At 42.1% G+C, this 10,994-nt stretch overlaps 1 protein-coding gene across 1 annotated transcript in view; it reads left to right on the top strand.

Moving 5' to 3' along the window:
- The first annotated feature begins 3,979 nt into the window (after positions 1–3,979).
- The window catches only part of LOC306923432 (tetraspanin-18B-like), a 71,622-nt gene continuing 64,607 nt past the window's right edge, over positions 3,980–10,994 (top strand). Inside the window, exon 1 of the mRNA XM_079501527.1 lies at positions 3,980–4,452. The gene's annotated coding sequence lies outside the window, so the exon portion shown is untranslated. The remainder of the gene's footprint in view (positions 4,453–10,994) is intronic.

Below are 10,994 nucleotides of genomic sequence, written 5' to 3'. Positions count from 1 at the left end.
GTCTGTCTGTCTGTCCGGTGACATGGGTGCTGATGCCTCCTGACAGAATGAGGCTGCAAGGGTGCAATGCATGTTATAGTGTCCATTGTTCCTGCGTGTGTGTGTGCGTGCGTGCATGCGTGCGTGCGTGCATGCGTGTGTTGGTTCGTTCATGCGTGTGTGTGTGCATGTGTGCCTTCGATCGTGTATATGTCTGGGTGTGCGTGCGTGCGTGCATATGTTTGCCGTTGTGTGTTAAATATAATCACAGTTTGGTCTTCTCTTTTTGGGTAATCGTATCCATGGTTTCCACAACATATCTTCTATTAACAGAGCATCATTGTTTCCATGGTTTCCACAACATCTTCCATAACTGCAGCATTAGGTGTCCATGGTTACCATGCACGCACAGAGCATCATTACTGTACACTACATTACCTACTGTGTGTCTTTACACGTTCAACTATACAACAAGCAATGTGATTGGTCAAAGATACTTATGGCGAAAGGGCCTTTCTGTGTGGAGTTTGCATGTTTTCCCCGTGTCCCCTAGGGTAGGTACCCTCACAAAAACATGCCGTAATCCTGGTCTCTATAAACTACCTCCCCCTGACTCCTGATGGAGGGGAAAGGAACTAGTCGGAATAACGTGTTCCTTCCACTCGCTACATTCAGGAGAATTGCTTTTTTCCCCCCGAAGTCTCCTTGAACTTGAACACAGTATTTTGCGCTGAACAAATTTGTTTCAGAAATCCATCCACTAGCTAAAGAGTGCACCCGGAAAAAAGCTGATCTACAAGCTCTCAACGTGTCGCAGCGCGACGCGTTGTGAGCTTGTAGATCTGCTATTTTTGTCCAGAATTGCCCTCTTACGGGATGATTTCAGCCCCTGCCCCTCTAAAACTCTCTGCACGTCCCTAGTAGCAGATGTGATGAGGTTATCGGCATAAGTAAAGAGTATAGCAACACAATCAGCAGGTGCACACGAGGTAGCACAAGGCAAAACAGGTAACAATGGTTGGTCGAAACATCATCAATAGGCATTCTATAAGCTGATAGAGGGTATTCATGTGACAGCATCAGCAAACCCGCAAGTTATGCAGGAATGCCTACTACTGAGTGGCGAAAAAATACTTTCTGGCCTTGACAGCCCAGACATCCAAACAGAAAAGTCCTATTTGGTTGCATTAAATGACTTTAAACAACATTCAATTCACTTTGTCACTCATTTTGCCACTCGATCTGCCATCCACTTTATGCATGCGCATATACAGTACGCTCTATAGAAACTACAGGCTTTCAATTCCCCTGTACTGATGAATTGACTACAATGGACCACAATGGAAACAAGACCCCTGGGATTTTTTTGTGTTATCCTTTTAGCATAACTATGCTGCTACTGTTAACAATCTTCTTAATAAAGTATTCAATCAATCAATCAATCAATCAATCAATCAAACCCCTGGGGATCCTCACACCTGATGTTGAGTTGAAGAGCACGTGATTTTTTTTTATTGATTATACGATAACCAGAATCTATTATTAAATTAGTTAATTGAACTAATTCATTTAAAGATTTTAAATCCTCCTGACTCTTATGTCTTAACGCATTCAGGGCGGGAACACCTTTTGGTGTTTTAACTAAGCATTATGTTATACTTTAGCTATTGAAAAATAGCAGATATACAAGCTCATAGCGCGCTACGAGCTTGTAGGTCTGCTATTTTTGAAAAATCGTGAATATGCGGCACAAATCTTTGAATATATATTCTTTCAGAAGACTTCTTTTTTTTATTTCGACGTCAGGCTAAAGAGCTGTTACTGAAGAGCTGAAGAGACATGGATACTCCTTAATGAACAAACACTATCACTGTTGTTTTTGGCAGCAAATTTTAGTTTTAGTCATAGTCTCTTGAATAGTTTTCATTTAGTCACATTAGTGACTAGTGATTAGTCACATTTTAGTCACCTGGAATGTTTTAGCCGACTAAATATAAGATTTTAGTCGACTAAATGTACAGTTGATTTAGTCGACTAAAATGTATTTTGGTGGGCCTTGATGCCGTCGTAATGACTGATTTTACACTTAATGCTGAAAATAGCCGATTTACAAGCTCACATAACCGTCGCGCTGCTGTGAGCTTGTAGATCGGCTATTTTCAGCATGCAAACCAAGTGTAAAATGACTTATACTGGATCTCTTGTCCACTAGACCCTTCCTAACATTTTAGTCTAGTTTTTATCTGTTGACGAAATTGTCAATATATTTAGTCTCAGCTTTAGTCACCATAGCTTAGTTTTCATTTAGTTTTCGTCAGTGGAAAAAGGTAGTCGACGAACATTTTTCATCATAGTTTTAGTCGACGAAATCTATAGCAATCAGAATATAGAGCTATTTAACACATGTTTTAACCAAAGAAAATCACTTACCCTCTTTAATCGATTATAACATTAATGGAAAATTGAAATGTCAAAGATTTTCAAAAATGTAAAAAATATATATAGCCAATCTACAATCTCTAATCCTATATAACAAATCTATTAGAATTTTTTTCCCAATTTATATTGCAGCAGATGCAGCTAGTCACACTAAATGCATGATTATGAGAAACCATGTGTGCGTGCATGGGTGCGTGCGTGCATGAGTGCATGCGTGCGTGCGTGTGCACGTGTATGTGTATAACGTCATGCCAGGGAATGTCAGAAGTCATGACCTCTTGTAAAAAAAAGAGGCATTAGTTTCTCTTATCTGTGTTCTCTCATCTGTATAGTGTGTGTGTGTGTGTGTGTGTGTGTGTGTGTGTGTGTGTGTGTGTGTGTGTGTGTGTGTGTGTGTGTGTGTGTGTGTGTACTGTGTGTGTGTGTGTGTGTGTGTGTGTGTGTGTGTGTGTGTGTGTGTGTGTGTGTGTGTGTGTGTGTGTGTGTGTGTGTGTGTGTGTGTGTGTGTGTGTGTGTGTGTGTGTGTGTGTGTGTGTGTGTGTTTTCCATGTGTAGTAGATTCTGTGACACAAGGAGCACAGGGGGAAAGAAAACATTTCAATAAAGATCCCCCTCCTGACAAAACAAAGTCAAAGTGTGTGTGTGTGTGTGTGTGTGTGTGTGTGTGTGTGTGTGTGTGTGTGTGTGTGTGTGTGTGTGTGTGTGTGTGTGTGTGTGTGTGTGTGTGTGTGTGTGTGTGTGTGTGTGTGTGTGTGTCATCGGGTCATAATGAATAACAAACAACCCCAACAACTCATTCTACTTTTAGTACTTTACATTCTCAACCTCTCATTTGTTGAAAAAAGTAACTAATCAGGCCTAATGTATATTTACTAACCTTTTAAATAATGATGTATTAAGTGTTATTAAGAAGTATACTAGGCCTATTCAAATTAGCCTATAGGCCTACTTGTAACTGAGTAGTTAGTTTAGTTATTATCATTGAATGTTTTGTTGAGTTGAGTACAAAGGTGACCCCAATTAAGCCATATAGTGCTTTCTTTGGTTTAAAATCCTCTAAACAGACTAGGTCTATATGAACTGCACTCTCCTGTTTTGGCAAACTATATAAAGTATATACTATATAAAGTATATATAGGCCTATTGGGTCGCTCTGGATTAAGAGCAGCTGCTATTAATGCTAATAATTAAATCAATCAGAATCAGAATCAATTTCATTGTCACATCACATGCAGGTTTTCAGGTGTAAAACAAAAGCTCCATCATTTAATGCTATTTCCAGAATGGAAGAAGAAGAAGGGAGAGGGCAATGAGACGAGAGATAGTATATTTGTACTGTCTGTGACTGCAGTAAATACATTACATGTATCCTAAAGTATAGAAGCTTAGAAGAGTATAACGACCGTCCCACGGCGGAGCATATAAAATGAGGCTTTATACATGTAAATGACCCCCCCCCCACCCAGCTGACTGACCGGGTTGGGTGCGTGCGCGTGTGGAGCACGTACACGCACGACACAACAGAGCAGAGAGAGAGAGAGAGAGAGAGAGAGAATAGCAGCTGAGTTGAAGTAGAGAAGTGTTTCGGATTCCAAGAAGAAGCCCAAAGGAGCTTTTGATAGAAAGAACAGCCAGAGAGGCCATAAAGCAACCTTCTGAACAGAAGACTGTTGTTGTTGGGATTACAATAGTTTACTTTAAATGACACTATAGATGAAGCAGCAGCTCAACTAACTGTTGTACTGTGTGTGTTCGTCGATTCTCACCACAGTGTTCGAGCCGATCATCGGAGCGCCACCGTGGAACTGTTGGATGTATATCAGCTGTAGCTGGAACTGTTGTGTGAGCGTCGAGTTCTTTTTTCTCTTCCCGTCGAGTGTTTTTTATTAACTGGGAGTTGTAAATAAAAAAGCACTACTACGGCACAAAACAACAAACATTCCTGGAGGAAAATAAAGCGTTTGTTTTAAATTAAAACACGCCACCGGGTTGTGGGGAAAGCCTGACATTAAGGATCGCGCCGCTTCTTTTGAGGTAAGAATTTAAAGAGCCCAAGTCAAATCAAAACAAAGTGTCCTAAAACAAATGTTTGTGTTTGACATACGTGTTTGTTTATCACCCAAAAAGCCACTTAAAATGCTATGACTGCTGCGTGGTAGCATCTCGTAGCATTTTAAGTTGACAAATAATGCTTTATTGAGGCTACAGTACAGAGACAGAAGAACGGAATCTGCAGCTTTTTCTCGTCTGGAAAGAGAGAGAGAGAGAAAGCTCTTTCCTCGGCGGTGGGTTTGTTGTGTGTCGCGGACGGTGGCTGTTTTTCTGCTTGAAATTGAGCTTCCATTTACACAACAATGGGTTTAAAATATCTGTGTCTACAATCTCTACTAACTAACTACTCCTACTCATCTCTCCACACATCTATGGGTTTAGATACATCTCTGCCTGCAGGCAGCTAGACTCCATGTGTGTGGAGATCAATAGTTCAGATTTAACCAAAGATGAGTGATAATAGCATGCATAATACAGTTGAAAGAACCCGCAACAGCAGGACAGTAGCCTATACGTTTACTACCTCCATGGGTAAAAAAAAAAAACAATCTTCAACTGTGGCTTCTTCTAAACGTTTTGTCTGGCTCTTCTTGTGCTGTGTTGAGCGTGAATGATCGGTTCATGTTATTGTTGGTTTACGTGGTAGGCTATAGTATCGTTTGTATTGTGATGGACGGTGGGTTAAATACATTAACGCAACTGTGGTTTGTTTGGACTGAGTGTTGGGTTCTTTTTGTGTGTAAACCCCGGGTTTATGGTGAAATGCATTAAAAGCAGCTTGTGATGATCTCGCTAGCAGACGGTGTGTGTGTGTGAGAGAGAGAGACTGTGTGTGTGTGTGTGTGTGAGAGAGAGAGAGAGAGAGAGACTGTGTGTGTGTGTGTGTGTGTGTGTGTGTGTGTGTGTGTGTGTGTGTGTGTGTGTGTCACTGTACGGGTGTGTGGGAGCTGGGAGTGGAGGGGAGGGGGGTCGGGGCTCGTCATGTGTGTGTGTGTGTGTAAAGCTGGCATCCTTCCCACGCCCCCCCAGGGGGTCCCGTCCTGTCATAACCCAGATGATCTGTCTGTCTCTAATGACACGGAGACAGGGTCGACCTGCCTGTCTGTCTGTTTGTCTGTCTAACTATGTGTCTGTAGGGCATTGAGTTCATTAATGCTCTCTGGTCTATCCCTAAACCGTCTGTCTGTCTGTCTGTGCTGTCACTCACAGCATGACACACATGTCTGTTGTCTCCTTTTACTTTTATGAATCACTCTTACTTTTATTTGAGTATAGGCCACTGTCTGTGATCTTTTCGAATTGCTTTGATTTGAGACGTTCTTAAAGTTTAGAGCAGTGGTTTTTCTAAACTTTTCCATGTCAAGGACCCCCAAATTGACACTAATTAGCCCGAGGACCCCCATTTGAAAAGATATGCCATGCAGGACCCCTCCATAAGAGAACATTTTTACGGCTCTAGCAGTGTTTCTCAACCCGTTTAATTTCCAGTTTGACATGCATATTAGTCTACAGACCGCATTTCTAACTCTGGGACCCCAATTTATATTGTAAAATCAATGTTAATTTAACTCTTGAGAGTGTACAAATGGAACCAAATGGACCCTAACGGGTCCATTTGGTTCCATTTGTACACTCTCAGAGTTACAGACCCACAATGGTCCATTCGGTTCCAAACTATCATTTACCTGGGGACCCCCTGGAACTCCCTCAAGGACCCCTGGGGGTCACCGGACCCCACTTTGGGAACCACTAGTTTAGATGGCCTGGGCCAATGCACAGGTGTCACAGGTGTCAGAGGCGCTTGCCCACATAGGGCAAGTACAGTCAGGTCACGTTCTACTTGCCCACATAGGGCAAGTACAGTCAGGTCACGTTCTACTTGCCCACATAGGGCAAGTACAGTCAGGTCACGTTCTACTTGCCCACATAGGGCAAGTATAGTCAGGTCACGTTCTACTTGCCCACATAGGGCAAGTATAGTCAGGTCACGTTCTACTTGCCCACATAGGGCAAGTATAGTCAGGTCACGTTCTACTTGCCCACATAGGGCAAGTATAGTCAGGTCACGCTCTACTTGCCCACATAGGGCAAGTATAGACAGGTCACGCTCTACTTGCCCACATAGGGCAAGTATAGTCAGGTCACGTTCTACTTGCCCACATAGGGCAAGTATAGTCAGGTCACGTTCTACTTGCCCACATAGGGCAAGTATAGTCAGGTCACGTTCTACTTGCCCAAAGGCCATGCCAGACTTGCCATGCAGAAAGTAAATCGTCCATTGTAAAAAATGATAGGTCGTAAAATTGCAATTAACGTTCAATTTACCTAAACTTATGCCAAATGCCTGCATAGCTATGAATATGACCATGGGTTCACACTTGTTATTTTATATTTTTTACTGAAAACAGCACACTATAGGTACAGTAAATGGTGCTCTTATTCCACAGACCAGAAGACAGAGCGATCTGGCCATGCATGTTCAGGTGTGTAGACACTGACTAGACACATATCTCGTGTTGTGTTTATTAGACGGTTGCGTTCAAACGAGCACTTGCCCGGTCGGGTAACCTAAAAGCAAACTCCACCTGCCCGGAAAGTTTTATTTACTACCTGCCAGGGGCAGGTGGGCATGCCTGTTGAGGATACAACATTATGAATATTAATAGGTGGGTGGGCATGCCTGTTGAGGATACAACATTATGAATATTAATGTATATATGTAGTATTTGGGCTGCGCAGCAGTTTTGAAGTTCAACTTTTAGTGTGTTTAGGTTCAACCATTCTGGCTCTGTATTGATATTAGAAAAACAAGACTTATTTTGGATGTGACATCGGAATCCGTATGTCTAGTTGAGCGCAATTTACTTCAGAATCACCTTTTAATGTCACGTCAGTGACGTCGCTGGTTTACATCTCACAGCATATGAGCAGCACTGCAGATACAGATACAGTATGTACATGACGTTAAACATACGGTGTGAAAGTGGTACCACATTGGTACGTCCACATTCGTGATGCACCGAATATTCGGCCGCAGAAAATATTCGTCAGAAAATGGCTAAAAATGCATTTTCGGCCTATTCGGTTTCGGCCCGAATAGGCAGAAAATATATCACCGAACGGAACAGTGTATGCAATTAATGCATTCAAAAGAGCTGAATAAATGTTTTGCCATAACCATTTATTTTGCCATAAATCAGGTAGCTTTAAGGTACGGCCATGACAGCAATGGTAGGAAAAAAGATATATAATATGAATCATATTCGGATATTCGGTATTCGGTTTTCGGCCAACTGTTTCCTATATTCGGTATTCGGTTTCGGCCAAGAATTTCCCTTTCGGTGCATCCCTAAGCAGCAGGTGTGTACATGATTAGACATAAGGGGGAAACAAACACACACAGGGCAGAAACGAAACGTCACAGGTAAAAATCCACATGTCAACTCATGGCACTCGGGTGGCACAGTACAGTGGTAAGGCATTGTCCTGCATCCGGCTTTGTCAAGCGTATTATTGGGGCCGGCACCTGTCAGCAGCGTTGATAGATAGATAGATAGATACCTTTTATTATCCCACGGGGGGAAATCAGTCGCCCAGAGGCGGCACAGCCGTTAAGGTTACAACATACAAGTAAGAATGAAAAGGATAAAAAAGCACTGTAGTATACAGAAGAAACGAGGCAGAAGGAAAAGCAAGGTGCAACAAGAAACAATACAAAAATTTAATAAACAGTGCAAACAAGAATAAACAAAAACCTATATACAGTCAATCAGTGCGTCATAATAAAGTGAATTACTGCGGGAGGAGTAGGACGAAGGCTCTAATATGTCCTCCCGGTGGGGGCTCCTCACTGGCAGGTGAGCCAGTGGGATACAACAGTGATGACGACGCAGAGAAATGTGTGTGGGGCCCGTGTGGAGGAATCAATTTGCATAACGACTAAATTTGGTGCGTGTAAAAGGGGTAACAATCCACATGTCAACTCCACATGCATGGGAGAGTAATATGTGCAGATCAAAATGAAGGAAGGGGGGAAAATGTCTGTTTAGCCTTTTTAGACTAGTAAAACAAGTTGACAGTTGACAGGCCCATCAGCCTTCCTGTTCTCCAAAATACTATATGCTTATTACTTGCGCAAGCAGAGCGTGCAAGTAATAGTTTTCGTCCATGTCGCCATTTGATGCGTATGCTCCGTGCCAGCGTATGATGTAATAACTACTTGTGCTTGATATGGCAGTGGTGTCAGATTACATACATGTATACATACATATATACATAGGGGCATTACCTTTAATCCTCCCGACACTAAAACATATCGTCATTACGTCACCATCGAAAACCAATTACACCCTGGCATTGGGTCCTTTAATCCACATCTTTATTACATCATTGAGAGCTTGTTATACCAGTTATACCCTGACGTCATATGCTAATAATTCAATATTTCAAACGTTCTTTCACAGAGAAGCTGAGATTTGACAGTTTGTAGCGGTCGACAGTATTTGCGCGCTCTGCTTGCGCACTAGTAGGCCATTTATGCAACAAGCAAGTAGGCACTCGACATAGTGCAGTTCTAGTTTGTTTCTATATTGCGTTATTGTTTTTTTTTGCATTGGTTGTATAATATGGCTCCTGGTAATACTGCTCACGCACTCTTGTCTGTCTCTGTCGTACTTCTAAAGTGTGTACATCGATTAAGTCACAGACGCATGATTTTCATATCATAACTACATTTATTACATGGCTTGGTTGAATTGAATGCTTGATTCTGATTGATCAATCGCTGAATTCAGGCCCTGATTTATGTCTTGATAATGACCGCTCCGCTCTATAACAGACCGCTGCCTAATCAAACCCTCTGAGCACCAACATGACAGCCATGTAAACACACACACACACACACAGTGACTACAATGTAATTTACATCTAAACATTGCTCTCGAAAATGTTTTTGAAAACATTTGAGCGAGAAATAGTTTAATGTTTAATCCACGTGGTGGGTTCTTGTTTGGTTAGACTAGCGCTTGGAGCGGAATCATAACGACTTAATTGTAACCATGCTTGGTTACAACCGAAACAGACTTCCTCCTCCTCCTTCAAAATAAGAGACACTTGCTGATTAATCACTAGTCTAGTTTTTCTTTCTAAATCTACTTACAGGACATACTGTAGATAGACATTTGTAGTATTTGACACCAGAGCTAGTAAATGTTGCACTGCATGGCGGCAGTATGCAAGAGCGCTTCATATCGCTTGAACTGGCGTGCAACATTTATTTTGACCACGCATGCGCATTTTGCGCACCAGTTATGTGCAGCCCTGGTTATGCTCTTGTTCCTATAAGTAAGTAAGTAGCCTTGCCGAGCCATGAGGCCCATAGGTCAGGAGCCTATCTCCTGTTTCTGTAGCGTGAGGCAGCTTGATGTACAAGTACACCCCCTGGACATGACGCTAGTATGTCGCAGGGACAGGGGGGATGTTCCTATACCTGATTATAATCTGTGTGTTCACTCACCTACCTAGTTTGGGGTGTGTCAGTGATATCAAATTGCCTGTTCATTTGTAATTGCACGTGGAGACAGACACTATTTAACCCATTTTCGTGTTTTAAAGCATTATGCTATACTTTAGCTATTGAAAAATAGCAGATCTACAAGCTCATAGCGTGTCACCGAGTGCCGCGCTACGAGCTTGTAGGTCTGCTATTTTTGAAAGATCATGAAAATGTGTTGCAAATCATTGAATATATATTATTTCAGAGCGAACATTTTTAACCGCACTAGGTGAAGGTGGGGGGCTCCCGGGGGGCTGCCAGTTGCCCATGTATTGTATGACCTAGCATCATGCTTATACTGTACACAGGATCCACTGAAATATAATGTATTATCATGATGATGATTAATGGTCTGAGATCTGCTGTTGTATCCTGTTATAAAAACACAAGTTAATTCCTCCTTCATTCCATCTGCATGTGTCTCACTTTCCTCTCTATATATATTCCCGTCTGTCTCTGTCTCTGTCTCTGTCTCTCTCTCTCTCTCTCTCTCTCTCTCTCTCTCTCTCTGAGCCCCCACCATGTTAGAGGGAATAGAGGGGTGTTTGTTAACCAGTTGCAGTGAGCATTTGCCTTGTTTAAAAAAAGAAAAGAAAAAAAGAAACGGAAGAAAGGCAAGAGAATCTGGTGGTGTTGATGTGCGAGGAACAGCTGCCAACAGAAGGACTGTAAAACCCAAACTGAAGTCAACTCCGCCTGTGAGCGTCATGTTGCAAATGGTTTAGTTAATTGTTGTGGAGAGGTTCACTTGTGTTTTTGTGTTGTTGTTCGGGGGTTTCTCCATCTTTTTGTGTATCAGGAGCCCACATGGAAATCATGAAAGAATTGTTTGTGGCCCACCCATCTGACCAGAGACCAGTGTTGTTTTTGGCAGCACATTTTGATTTTAGTTTTAGTCATTAGTCTCTTCGAATAGTTTTCATTTAGTTTTAGTCACATTTTTGTCACCTGGAATGTTTTAGTGTTAGTC

Source organism: Electrona antarctica, assembly GCF_951216825.1.
Source record: "Electrona antarctica genome assembly, chromosome: 5".
Lineage (NCBI taxonomy): Eukaryota > Metazoa > Chordata > Actinopteri > Myctophiformes > Myctophidae > Electrona > Electrona antarctica.
This window is presented reverse-complemented; position numbering and strand designations above follow the sequence as displayed.